General features: G+C 40.2%; 2 protein-coding genes across 3 annotated transcripts in view; one reads left to right on the top strand and one right to left on the bottom strand.

Moving 5' to 3' along the window:
• Positions 1–14,681, top strand: part of CMSS1 (cms1 ribosomal small subunit homolog) — a 220,513-nt gene that overhangs the window by 132,225 nt on the left and 73,607 nt on the right. The gene's annotated exons all lie outside the window — the stretch shown is intronic.
• The window catches only part of FILIP1L (filamin A interacting protein 1 like), a 129,286-nt gene that overhangs the window by 113,917 nt on the left and 688 nt on the right, over positions 1–14,681 (bottom strand). The gene's annotated exons all lie outside the window — the stretch shown is intronic.

Raw genomic sequence — 14,681 nt, 5'->3', positions numbered from 1 at the left:
TGGCAGGCAGCAAATTCCAAATTCAAACCTTTCTTTAATTTTCACCAACATGACATAAACGGACATTGCACATAAAAGGCTGAGCCATTGCATATGGCTCCTGGTATAAAGAGTATTACAGTAACAGAAATGCCCTGGTAATAAATTTATGTGAATGGTAACCATGTGTCTCTGAATGCCTCCTGTTTCTCATTCAAGTTAAAGGTTACTCTATCAATACTTGCCAGATATATTGCACTCTCATGTCCCTGCAATATTTTTAAGCCTTTTGATGCCTTTCAGTTTTTGAAGTTATTGTATTATTTTTAAGATCCTTAAATTAGGTCATAACAAAAATATTTCTATTTATCTAATCCATTTCCCTGTCTTCAGGCTGCTTGGTGTACTGGAGCATGTAATAAAGGAGAGAGATTTAAAGAGCTTCCTTCAGTGTGAGGAGAAAATACTCTGAAAATCACAAGTTTCCTGTAAAAACTAAAGCTTTTTCAACTGACTGTAGTGTGATGGGAGTGGCTGTGAACATTAAACTTCCTTGCAGGGGGTAGAATTTGTAGGATGCAGCGCTAGTGAGTCACTATTTCCAGTTCTTGGGAAAAAAGGGGGAAAAAATTATTTCTGTAGCTGTTGACTACTGTGTGTCAAAAGTGGAGTAAGTGTTGTGTTTTGTTGAGTTACAGTTTTCCAGATGCTTTGGTTCAATTCAGGTTGGAATCCAGTAGCCATCCAGTTGTCACTGCTCACACAAAGAATGGAGGAATTGTGCAGGTTTTTTTAAAACACACCAATTATCTCTTGTTGACCTCGTGCCCTGTTGGCCAAAACATGAGCACATTTCCCTTAGTGCTTGTGACTGTTCTCTTGTACGTGATGAGGAGCCTGCTTAGGTGAGGGAGAGCTAACAGTAATTCCCTCATCACTTGTGGTCCGAGCTGCAGTTGCTGAGGGCAGATGATATTCACAGCTTGAAATCCAGGAGCAAGCTTTTCAGGCACTGCTTTTGTCCTGGAGTTACTGTCCATCCAGTACTGCCCTTGCCCTGACTATTCAGCTGACATCTTTTGCTACCAGTTAGGTTGTTCTGCCTTCACCTTCAAGTTGCATTTATTCAACACAATGGGAAGAGCTCCTATGTCAAGATCTCGTTAGGAGGCAGTGACCCAATGTAGCATTTTGTCTGGATCCTGCTTATTTTGAGATAAGCAGAGCTTTTCTCAAACAAGGCCTGACTGTACTCAACATCTATTAAAAGCACTCTCTAGTTTAAAAACAAAAAAGGTCTTTTGGAATCACGTAGTCTTCTGAAATGTCTCAAAACTATTCAAGTGCTGGCAGCCAGCATAAAGCCTTTGCCTGATCCTAATCTCCAGAATGCAACAGGCATCATTGCCTGGCTATTTTCAGCTGATTCTGTGTACTGCACATCTAAAACTAGAACAAAACTGTCACTGCTCTGCTTTGCTTTCCAACCCCAACTGCTGCACTGGCCCTGTTTTTTTGGGTTTTTTTTCCCTCTTCAGATATTTAGAATTAAATCAGGCACTTCAGCCCAATGTGGGGTTTTTTAAGATTGCAATGTTCTTTGGGCTGGAGAAGTGTGACATTTCTGTTGGCTGGAATTTGATTCCTGTATTTCCTGATCTTTGAATCAAATAAACAGCTGCTTCAATAAGATATTTATTGATATTCATAATTCCCATATACACATCAGTTTTTCAGAACAAACCTGAGTGTGTTCTGGAAGTTTTTTGTGGGATTTAATCCCGGACTTGGTGGTCTTCCATGGGCTGCATAGCTTCGTGTTGTCACTTGTCTCTCTTTCCCTTAAGCTGGGGTCCTCCATTCCACATTTATGTTTCCTGCTTTGCTTTTTTTACTCTTCCAAACTCTAAACTTTGTCAGTCTCTACTTTTATTTGTACTTTCATTGCTTGGTGATGAGTTGTCACTAGTTATTGCTTGTCCTAGCTGTTGTTGGCTGTTGTTGTCCCTAGGAGCAAGCTGACTGACTACCCTGACAATGCTGGTGGGCTACAGAACTATAGATTTTTCTTTGTCTCAGTCTGAAAAAACAAAACCTAAAAAAATAACTAAGGCCTACAGAACTTCCTTCTAGAGAAGATGCAAAGGTCCCAATAGTTGGGCTGTCATTTATGCCAGAAGCAGAACACCTAGTCCTTTAATTTTGTGTTGTTTGCTCTGGCACATAATAAGTGAAGGAATCTCTTTACTCTGTGGGTAGAAAAAGAGGAGAAAAGTCTGTAAATTTTTATTGCTAAAGAAAAATTGGTAAAGATGCAGGAACAGAGGGGAGAAACACAGAAGTCCTTGAGCACAAGAGAAAGAAAATTTCTGGCTTACAATACACAGCTTGGTGGAACTGGGCATGGAAGCACAGCAAGCACAAGGAGATGTATGCTGGGAGAATTTGAGGCAAACTGGGAAACTGTATATGAGGACATAATGTTTACTAATAATGCATATTTTATATATTTATACATATATATAGCTCTATATATACACCAAATAATGGGTGATATATTAAATAAAATTTTAAAAATTGAAGTCTATTGTGCAGTTGGAGAAAACAGAATGGCATGTGACTGGAGCCACCCATCTCAAGGATCTTTATCTTGCTTGCCCTGTCCTACTCTCACACATCAGTATTTGGCAAAAATTGGGAGGGACAAAGAAAACAGTATATTTGGTGGACAGGGTTCTGAAAAGCTGAGTTTGATGATTTGAGCAATATATTGTGACAAAATCAGTTGACCTGTCCACATGGTCTACCATTAATTCAGCCCTTGTATTTTTAGAGAAATACTTTGTTGAATTTAGGTGCAGATTTGGTCTCATCTCTTTTTTTATATAAACCCACAGAATAAAGACATTCTAGGAATGATGTTTCATGCACCTGGTTCAGATTAGACTTGTTAAGGATTTTATTTTACTAAAATAGGATTTTATGGCTTTCCTACTATAACTGCCTTTAAGTGCTTTTAAAAGCTTTTTTTTAATTGGACATGATAATATTTGGGGCAGTATTTAGGCTAATTGTTTACATCTTCATTTAGAAAATTGTTAAAATTAATGCTATTTTTGTTATGTAATTTTTTAAGCCACACATGCCCATAGTCTCTTCTCTAATTAGGAAACAATTCAAATTACAAAAAGTCTACTTCTTCACACCAAATTTTAATGACTTTCGGCTTTAATTGTATTGTAGCAACTCAGGGGAATGCTAATGGGACATTTTGATCCCTCTTAAAAGCTTCTATGAATGTCTGTGTAGGAGCTGAAAATAAATATTCTTTCAGTCTAAATGACTACAGAGTTAAACTACAAGGACTGCTCCTGACCTCAGTTGCCTCATTTCTAACATTCCACAGTGTGGAGTTGTCACAAGGTAGAACAGCACAAAAATTGACTGATACTTTTTTAGACCCCATAACAGAAAAGAATAGAATGTCTGACTTATATAATTGAATAGATTTCTGAAATATTCAGATTTGGAGACTGAATTCCTATGCAGATCAAGCTTTTACATTGGGAAATAAGACTTACCAATATATTTCATACTTGCCTATGCACCACAATATTCACAGAACGTTTTTTAAATTCACTTTAGTCCAACATTTTAATTATATGTTAAAACACAAACACCTATGGATCCAAATAATTCTCATCATGGACTGCGGTTTTTGTTTTTTTTCCTTTTTAAATGATGGAAACTGCCTGGAGTCTTGAGACAATGGCAAGTTTCAAGACTTCTTGTACAAAAGTCATGGAAGAAATACTGGAGTGTGCCCTAAGGCTGATTATTTCATTCCCTCCCTTTCTTGCTCGCAGAACAGATGTATCTCAGACCATGGTATGAGCATCTGTTGAAGTATTGCCTGCGCTTCCAATGTAGGGTTTTGCCTTTTTGTTAAGGTACATAGGTTGGAGAGGAGTTGAGGGTGAAATTGAGGTCATGGTTCAGCCTTCTACCAGCTCTGTGACACTGCCCATACGGAGCCATGATTCATCCTTCCATCAGTTTTGTCTTCCAATAGCTCTGAGGATGTCTATGTAACAGCTTAGAGTGTGGGCAAAGTGTTCATGAAAATGCTGCTCATGCCCAAAAGCCTTAGGCAGCCTGATCAATTCTCTCCGGGATTCCATGGCACAAGTTGTATCTCTATTGTATGAGGATCTTTAGTTCTCCTGTCTACATCCAATACTCTTTCCTCTTCAAAATCTTCAGCTGGATTTGATCTCTTCTCAGTCTTGAGGTAGATTGGATTTACATAAACTACAAGCACAGCAAAAATCAGTACTGGCTGACCACATTGTTTTAGTTTGTAGGGCAGATGGGATGCAAACTCCATTTTATACACAGTCATAGTTTACTGTGACTTTCACATAAATGTGAAGGTCCACATGCTCAATTCCTGACTTTATTAAAGCACTTGCACGTGGTAAGACATTAATCAGGGCCTTCATATAAATATGGCTATTTCATGGCTTTGTTGGAGTTAATTTCCATCCTGAATTTGTTGAAGTAGTTACTGTTATGAAAAGATTTGGTCTTGTACTTGAGTCCTGAAGTCATCTCTTCTGTCTGTTCACTCAGTCCTCCAAGCAGCTGTATGATGCCTAACACTGTGGGTTTGGGTGCATGGAAAGCCACTCACTGGAGCATGTCCAGCTTCAGCTCAAGTTCTTTAATCCAGAATTCATTATGGTACTAATTTGACTTCAAATCAGTCTTGACTTATTGTCATATGGATATAGTTTTTACCCTACTAAAAATAGAGGTTGCAGTAACCATGACAAGGATTTTGGGTTGGAGGGCTGAGTTCTAATTTGTTTCTGACTGACAGATTAGAAAATCAGTGAATGATTTTGTAGCTCCGAGTTGCTGTTTTCCTTGTTTTCAGCAACTCCAGAATCCTTTGCAGCTAAAACTACTGTTGTCCAACTTAAAGGACTGAATCCAAGAGATGTAGTTTCCAAATTCTTCCCAACTGGAAGCTGTTTTCAAAAAACTCACATAAGAATGGAGGGTCACAGCATTAAGTTCCCCATACTCTTATGCCACATTTTTGCTACTTTGAAGAGTCGCTCTCACCAGCTCGATTACTAACAGGGTTGGTATATGAGCCAATAAACTGCTTTATGTTCTGTACTCACAGCTGGGCTGCTCCCATACCTGACCCTCAAAGAGCTATTGCAGTGTGTCTAGACATGTCTTTGGATTTGTGTTACTTGCCTACATGCAATAGGAGCTCTGTATTCTCTTCCCTTATGCTTGCAACATCTTCAGCTTTTTCCTCCTTTCCAGCTTCTCCGATTGCATTCATACAAGGACAAAATTCTGTCATTTCATCCTGCATGCTTTCTCAGTATTGGCTGTCAGATAAATGGAGTGTGCTTCCTCTTCATTTGTTGTCTTAGACATTGATTTTGCCTGTTTTAAAGGACTTTAAGGTTTGGCAAGACTAATGATATAGTGACAGTTGTGTTCTTTCACCAAGTTCTTCCTCCTAGCTTGACTGCTTTTCTGCTCCAGGGGAGAGCAATGACCAATTTTCTTTTTTGCTTTCACTGCTCAGCTTGATGCTAATCTGCCAGCATTTCTTTCTCTGATCTCTTATTGTGTGCCCAGCCTCAGTCTTGCTTCCTTTATTCTGACAGCTGCTCCAGACTCGCCTTCTTTTATGTCCTTCACATATTTGTTTGTGTGTCATCTTTGTTGGTGCCTTTGATGTTTGGCATGACCTTACTGAGATCTCTGCTTGAAGGAACTTGCCTTTCTAGTGGCCCGAAAGGCACCAAAGAACCAAACAAAGGGGAGGAATCATCTGGAAGCAATGAGTTAATGGGCTTATTATCAGCAAATAGTTCTAGGTCTTATCCCTTTTCCACTGTATGGGACACTGTGGCATTATTTCATCCTACACCTTGTGCTCTCTGTCTGCGTCTGCGCTGTCAAGAGAGACCAGATGCCAGCATGGACTGGGACTTGTAACTGAATGCTTTCTTTGCTGTAAGCAGCTGGCAGATTTTCTTCGTTAGGTTACAATCTTGTTTTTAAGGATAAACATACTTGAGATGCCTTTCACTCTCTCCTTGTAAGATGCAAGTATTTTTTCCCAAAATATTTGATTTTAAAATACTGCATTTTTAGACCAACTGGGGTGATTTCATCCTGGAATTATAGGGGGGTTCCAAAATTATGTTTTACCCAGTGAGGTTAGAATATACATCCTTTCACTGTGGTATTTCAAAGAACTTATAGGCAGACTTTTGCATGCAATTCAGCATTTCATAATTATATTGTATTGACTTCAGAGTATTTGGTCAAGACATAGGATTATGAATAAACTGGTGGAGTAACTGTATAGCCAGATGCTTTGAAGTAGTGCTCAGTCATTTAATTTCACATGAAATTTTAATAATGATTCCACCCTGTTTATTGTATTAAATTCCACTTGCTGTGGATTCTTAGACCTCTGTGGTCTATTGGTGACAGAAGGATTTTGAGACATTAAACTGTTTACTTTCTGAACTTTCATTTGCTTTGCATTTTATTCCTTTTAATAATTAAATGTTTAATATCTGAGGTCGAGACTGGAAGCAGTTCTTTTTCTTCTGCTTCTCACCAGCACAGTTAAAGTTTCTCAAAAGAAAAAGACATAAGATCTGAATACCCTAAACTATCCAAATTAGTGTACTTTTTCTTGGTGATAAATAGAGCCCTGGAATGTATCAGTTAATTCAGTCTTAAATCTCTAAGAGGTAATTTTGACAGGGTTCTGTAAATGTAGAAAGTTCAACAAAGTAACCAGAGAAAGGTTCCTAATGAAATTCTGTCTTTGGTGGTGAAAATGTCTGCCTAGTTTTAATAAAAGCTTGATTACACTGCGTTCATGAGGATTTCTGCAAGTCTGCCCTGATGACATATAAACTTTAAATTAGGCATAGTCAATAAAAGGACACCTAATATGGTTTCATATTTTGAAAGGTTTCCCTCTAATTGCCCCAGCTAGTTAGTCTGTTTTCTAACCAGTTTGGCATCTGCATGTGCTGAAAGAAATCATCCTGGAAAAGACGGAGCTTGTACAGCTTGTAATGATGTGAAGTGACCTGACAGAGACCTCCCTCCTGCTGCCTCCTTATTTAGTGACCTTCCACAAGTGATGATACAGCAGCCTTCTCCCAGCAGCTGTTTTCTAAATTTGGTCTGACAAATGGTTTCATAAAGGTGGTAGGTGAGGTTAAGAGATCTGATCAGAACATACTGATTTAACAGCCACCAAAAGGTACAAAAGAGTATAAGGAAAAACAATCAAGCGCTGTCTCTTTATCATTGTATCAGTTTTCTCTGCATGGTCCCTTGTGAAAGCTTTTACTGATGGCTTTCAGCTATGTATCATTATAATACCTCCAATAAGCATTACATAATAGGAAAAATATGCTACACTAAGCAATGAAACTGGTGTTAGCCAGTTCTGTGGCCCATATCAAAATGCTCTCACTAGTATTCCCTGTAACAGCATTTCCTCAGATGAAATGGACTACAGCATATCATCAAGTAAGAGTTCATACATCCACTTTAATGTTTTTTGCATATTCCTGTTACAAGTAATGACTGTGACTAACCAAAAGGAAAAGAATCCATTTTTTTCTCTCTATAATAATTCAGACACTTTTCAAGTATATTCTCTGCCATTGCTGTGTTTGCATGGCTAAGTAGGCACACACTCTATGTGTCTGTTCTCTCAGGCACTGAGGAAGGGGAGAGAACACAGTGATGACAAAACCACAAGAATTAACCAGAAAAACTGGGTAGACAGTAGCCCTTGACTGATTTTTATTGTTGGTTCTCTTACTGACAGTTCAGTAGATTACAAGTTGTCTCCTATTAATGGTGTGGTTTATAAGAAGAAAGTTGCAGAATAAGTGCATCTGAGGTGCTCTGACTAGAGTAGCAAATCCATATTTCAGAAGCACTTCAGATGTTAGAAACTTTGAAAAGGATCTTCCCTCTTTACTGTAGAGTGATACAGCAGTATATACTTGGGCTGGAAATACAGAGATGTCATTGGAAATCAGACCTGACTGGATGTGTCAGACCTTCAGTCTAGGATAAGTCAGGAATTCAGGTGCTTACCTGAAATGGAGCTTCTGTGCTCAACTTCTGTCATAAAATTATTTTTAACTATTTGAATTCTCCTTACTTTAAAACACTGTATTCTTTAGGTGCTAAATGGAAAAGTCCCTCAGGTATCTTTATTTGGATGTTTATTTCCTGTGTTTGCTTACCAGCATTAAAGACGGAAGTTACTTTCTGCATGGGATTGCAATGTTGCAAGGTTTTTACAGGTTAGAGATTTTCAGTTGTCATCTTGAAGAGTTTTGAAGACTGTTATTACAGGTAGGTAGGATATATGTAGGCTTAAAGATCTTTTTCAGTATAAAAAGTACACTGATATATTCCAAAACTAATATATTCCAAAGATGTTGAGTTATAAAAGGCACATGCCTCTATGTATGAATGATAGTTTTGGCCAAAAGCAACATAGTGTAATAAGTATTAATGTAATGGATTATTAGATTTGTCACATTAATGATACAATGAATTCTAGCACTCAGGTGTTGTAAATGGGAAGGTGACTGGTTGCAATGGAATGGACAGATTGACTTTGAAATGCTTGCAGTGAGAGCTGGAAAGAACCATTTTTGGTCATGATTTTCTTTTTAATTTAAATTTTTTTATCTGAGAGTAAATTGACTCCACAAAAATGATGAAGGATCATAACTTATAGAGGATGCAGAAAGGCATTATTCTGTAGCTACAAACAGGGTCCATCAGGCACTCAGGACCTGAAGAAAAGTTGACAGTTGTACCTGCAGCCATGCACAGTGTTCACACACAGTGTGGGAATGATTTATTTCAGCTGGCTGAGAAGCTCAGCATCTGCAGTGTGCTCAAGGGTCATCACCTTCTAAGCATAAGCAGGCCCCCATCCTCGTGTTCAGGCCTTGCTCTGCTCCTGCCAGGCAGAAAGGTGGGAAGGGTAGCCCATGGGCCATGAGTGTCTGCTGTAAACATTTATGTCTGCTTCAGCCTGCACATGGGGAAACGGGATATAACAAAAGCCCAGCTACAATCTTGTTTACCCAGTCAGCATGTTTGAAGATATAAATATTTTTATTCTTTTTCTTTTGGATATTTGTCAAGAGCGTTTTGGGTTCAGTGGGAAATTTATAGTGTAATGTTTGGTAGCAGTTGTATATTTTGAGGATGGTGCCATGAGAAACAGGATGCCCAGGTCCTGCCTTGTTTGAATGATCTTTCTAGGTGTTACTGCCATGCTCCACACCATGGGATGCAAGTGCTTCCCAAGCCCTCTGACCTGCAGAGGCAAGGGCAGGGTAGGCACTGTGCCTTATGTTTTTTAGGGAGGCAAGGTAGAGGCCTTTTGTTCTGTACCATGGAAGTTTTCCCTGAAACAACAAGGTTTTTTGTTGCCTGGCTTCTGAGGTAGAGTTCTTCAACCACCTTAAAAGTTGTTGGCAAAGTGACCTTGAAGAAAATTGCCTCAGGTACTGTACTGGGGGATGACACAGTATTAATGTGTTTGCCTAAATTTCAAATCCTGAGGTGGACTAGGGTGGTGGCTTTGTAAGAAGTTCCACAGCCAGTGTTGTTAAGTGCCATTGTCCGGGGCATACTGAGGGGCCAGTCAAGATCTTCTGGGAGCTGCTTTGATAAACACAGGCCTTGTTCCAGAGGGCTTGTGGGCAGTATTAATGGGAGGAAAAATGTGGGGAATACAGAATTAAGGCAACTGTGCTACACATGTGAAATCAGATTAATGTTATTATTTTGTTGTGCAGAAATAGCAGGCAAGAAGGAAAGGCTGTTTTAGTGAAAAGGAAGAAAACCAGAGAGAATTCAAGGCAGAACAGAAAGAGTCAAGCTCACAATTAATGGAGCCAAGAATAAAATAAGGCACAGAGGTTAGAGGAGGCAGAGAAACACCATGTTTAAGTAAGGAATAAGGGTAAACCTAATGCTTGTACTACTCTGTAGATTTTAAAGAGTGCATTTTGACCTGCACTCCTGCAATATTTTTCCTCTGAAATGTTGTATTGGAAAGGATAGATGCTGGGCTGTCCAAAGGACAAGTAGAACCTGCTTAAAGTAATTGTGCCCATTTGGTGAAAGCTTGAGCTTTGGCATACATAGTCACTGCATGGATCTAGAAGCAGGTTTCCTTTTTCTTCCCAGTTTCAAGTCCTTCACAATCACAATTCCTATACTGCAATTACGCTGTTATAAGAAAGCTGCAGACCTCATATCTTGTTTCTGTGTTGGCTGTAAGAAGAATTGGATCTTTCCCTAGACAGCAGTTTCACTGAGACTAGGAACCAACACCTGTCCTACAGTCTGTCCCAGGTCTAGTCCCCTCACCTCTGGCTTTGGAGTCCAGCCCTTCACAGCTTTCTGCCTCTTCTGGGTTAACTTGATCTTTCTGTAGGATAAGTCCCAAACTCTGTGGCTCCCTATGTGCCTCCAAAGAAGCTCTACCCTAGGCCTGCATCCCTTTCCGACTTATCCCACCCTAAGGTATATCTCAAGAAGCAACTTCAAGCTTTTATTGTGTGCTGAATGAAGGATTCCCTTCAGTAGTCAAAAAAGTAGAAACCTGAGGGACAGCAGTTGATGTGGACTTTTGATTTAGAAAAAGTTGAATGTTTTTCTGTGTGTTCCTGGCACTGTTGCCTCCTACAAAAGATGCCCAGAGAGCCTCCATTTTACATGGGCAGTTTTGAAGGTGTGCCTGTATGTATTTGCAAGGAATAGAGAAGGTAAGTTGTGAAAATCTGATGGTCAGTAGTATTGATGAGGGTGGGTGAATCTCAGAAAGAAATTTAAGGCTATTTTTCTTTCTCATCCTGGTCCTGCCTCCCATTTTGGTACGCAGAATTTATAAAATTAGTTAAAGTATTTTGGTTTTTTTTTTTCTTTATGTAAGTTGTACTGCTTCTGTTAATATACTGGAAAGAGCACCTGCCCAGCCTGTGTCCCATTCTCCCACAGCTATATGTCAGTTGGATAACACCACCATAACAGGCCATTTCAGCCTCCCAACAGTTGTGCTTGCCATTCTGTTGCACAAAATGGTGTTTTTCACCCTTCATCAGAGGTGGAGACGTGCCTGTTGCAGCACCACAGTAAATAGTAAGACAGTTTGTTTTCTTAACCTTTGTCTATCTGTATTTCAAAACTCACAATTTATCTAGTAACTTCATCAGGAGGCTGGGATGTTTCTGTGGCAGTGTAAGCAGAGATACCACATAGCAGAGTTTGTTGGGAGAGTGTGACTAATGGATATAAGAAGATCCACCATGACTGTGGTTTTAACTCTCAGATTTCCAGTGGGACCTTTGTGAACAGAAAGCTGCCATCTTCTTCCAGGCTGTGTCCTTCCCCTTGGTGTGCTGGGACCTCTCTGACACAGTGCTCAGCACATACCCCACTATGTCCTCCTTCTTTTCCTCCTTCAGCCCTGTGCATGCTTCAGCTCAGGTGCTTCTGTCCCACAGTGACAGACACAGCAGAGCTGCAGTGCAGGTGTGTAACTGGAGATATCTATTAAATCTTTGCAAAGGAATAAACTGCACATTTAAAATGTAAAAGTGAGTATTATAATGGGTGCTATGCTAGAATGCATTTTTACTTTTGCTTTTAATAGCCCCAGATGGATTTAGTAATGTTTCCTTTCTGGTTTTATTTTGGTGGTTATTTTTTACCTTGTCTATGCTGCATTACTAGATTCTATGAACATATACGTTCAGCCTACAAAGCTGAACATGTACACATAGTAGCAGTGGGAAAGTTGGGTTTTTTTAATTTGTGTGTGTTGGGTTTAAAGTATTCAGTCTTCTGGTCTTGAAGACATTTGGGATGAGATTCTTTCTTCATATGCTGTTCCTTCTTTCTTCTTGCCCTTCTGTTCAGCAGTTTGACAGTCTAATGTTGATTAGGGGTTTTAGGTGCAACAGGAGTACAGCTAATAAGAAAAGAAATTAGTTGGTGTGTATTTCTGTGCTGTGCTGCTCCCTACTGAATTGTCTGACTACCAAATACATTAAGGAGTTAACAACTGAGAGTTGTTCTCCTGGAGGGGTGCTGATGGAGCCCGGTGGTTTTACAGCTGAAGAGCAGGGGTTTAGAACAAGTTGTGCCAGCCTAAGAAGCTTCTCTCTGTATTCTTATCATAAATTGTGATAAAAATTCTCATAAATTATCATAAATTAGTTATGCTAAGGTGATACTCAGCAAAAGACAGCTAGCAGTGAGTGCAGCAGGGTCTTTAGATTGTTAATGTCAGAGTAAAGAGAAGGAAAGGTGATTTTCCAGTGTGTGCTGCATGTTCCTGGAGCACTTTCTGTGGAGGAAACAATCCCATGGTCATAGTTAACTGTCAGTAATTTACCATATTTGGATTCCCAAAACAAAATGCAATGTTTAGTTCGGCTTTGAAGGGCAAACAGTTCCTTATGGAGCTTAATTGCTTTGTTTACATGTAGCTAGTTACTTATCTCGGGGCAAGAACAATAGGCTGAGTGCCTCGCATAACCCATGATCAGAATGAGATAAAACACCGAAGACAGCGGCGCTGTATTTCTTAAAGAGACCACGGGTCAGATGCAACCTCCCTGGCTGGCTGGCTCATAGCAAACCTGCTGCCTGGCATACCCTTTGTTTCCACAGCAGCTGCGTGACTTTGCCTTATGTCCTCGCTGTCTGATCTTCCACTAAAAGCAAGTGGCATTTCTTGAGTCTCTATTTCACGTGGACCAGGCACCTTCCTGAGAGCTGTGTGACTCACTGACCATTCCTGGCACAGTGCATGCAGTGAACATCAGACCATCATCACACCAGGCTTTGACCTCACGTTACCCCACAGCTTAACCTGGACCGTGCCCAGTTTGCAACAGAGGCAGCTGGGTTTCCTCCTCCCTGTACGGAGGCAGGGCAGGGCCTTGGGGAAGCCTGAGCCTTGATTTCTCAACCAGCCCCACCTGTCTTGTGGGATGAGGCGAAAAATGGAGTTTACTTAGTTAAGCCAGATCTCTGCCAGTCAGTCAGTCATGCTTGCTACTGACAGGCCTTTTAGCAAGGGTGCTTCAGCCATGCCAGAACACTTTTCTTGTTGTCACACAGTCCTCCAGCCACAGGCAGTACCCCGTGATCCAGCGTGACAGGAGTGCATGACCCAACATGTGCTTTCCCTGCCCAGAAGTTGAGAAGTTCATTGTCAGCTCTGCCAGATTAATAGAGACAAAAGAAAGTTTTTGGTTGGGACTGCAGCTCTCACACCCTCAAGGAGTCCCTTGCGTCTTGGGGGAGTGTGGGGCTCACGCCAGGTCTCCCTAATTGAGTTTTCCTGAGCTCTGAGCAGAGAGGACATTCCAGAGATTTTTATCTGTTTGCTTCTCCATTTCACTGGTGGCTTTTCCCCTCATAACATCTAAATTAGAAGTCAGAAAGTTTGCTGAGAAAGACTCCTAGTTTGTTCCTCAGGTAGTTTCTTTTGGCACAAGGGAATTCTCCATTACACCTGCTTGAACCAAAGGAGTAAGGTAGATGTTCTCCACTAATTTACCAGAAGTTAAGTAAGCTTCAGCCATCCCTGCAAACTGGAGAACAAGTTGCTAACATCTCTTATTTTGTAAATCTGTGTGCAACTAGGAATGAGAGGCCTTTGAAAACATGAGCAGAAAGTTTCAGTGCAGGAGAGCACCAGCAAACCAAAAGTCGTCTTTATCTTTTTCCATGAGTGAACTATTAACTGGCACAGTTGTGTGCTCAATTCTTAGGTACAGTTTACAGTTGTCACTTGCACTTGAAGGGGTGTAAATGGAGGCTTATAATCTCTATAGCAGTCATCTCCTCAGTCATCTGTTCTTCTTCCCTCTGTAGGCAATCCAGAAATATTTCCTATTTTTTTATGGTTGTGGTACAGGGGAACCAGATCATGCAAATAACAAGACCACAATGACAGTGGTATTCTAAAGAATACGACAAATTATCATTACCTTCCCAAGCCTTTAGACTATGAAAATAAACTTTAAAAGTCTACTGAAGATTCAAGCAGTAAGAGCCCCTTCCCCTCCCCTACCTAAATACTTGAGTTGCTTCTAGAGCTGGAGGCCTCCTCAGTAAGACTACCACTTGTTTTGAGCTTATACAAGCATTTACAGCTACCATATACATTGAAACGTTAGCATGTCTGCTCTTGCCTTGTCATTCTTCTGTTTGTGTAACACAGAGCCCAGTAGTCACCACAAAAAAAGAAAACCTTTGGAAACATGTCTTAGAGGAGGAAGACTCCGCACAAGGATCAATCATATTCCTCAAAAGAATTCAACATCTGAGTCAGGGGTTCCCAGAGACTAACCTGAAAGATACTAAGTATGTGACCCTCAGGAAAATTTTCAAATTGTGGCTTTTCTGCACTGTCCTGCTGATTATTTTTCTTTTTTTAAATTTTTTGGTCTTGCAGCACCTAGCCTGATGTCCCACCCCTTAGGTTGCCCTCCATGAACAAAACTCAGGAAACTCCTGAGTTCATCATCCAAGAAAACCTTTTTTTTGGAATACAGACTGAAAAAGATAATCTG

The sequence above is a fragment of the Serinus canaria genome, chromosome 1, assembly GCF_022539315.1.
Source record: "Serinus canaria isolate serCan28SL12 chromosome 1, serCan2020, whole genome shotgun sequence".
In the NCBI taxonomy this organism is placed as follows: Eukaryota; Metazoa; Chordata; class Aves; order Passeriformes; family Fringillidae; genus Serinus; species Serinus canaria.
Note: the sequence above shows the minus strand (reverse complement) of the source record. Positions and strands in the feature narration are given on the sequence as shown.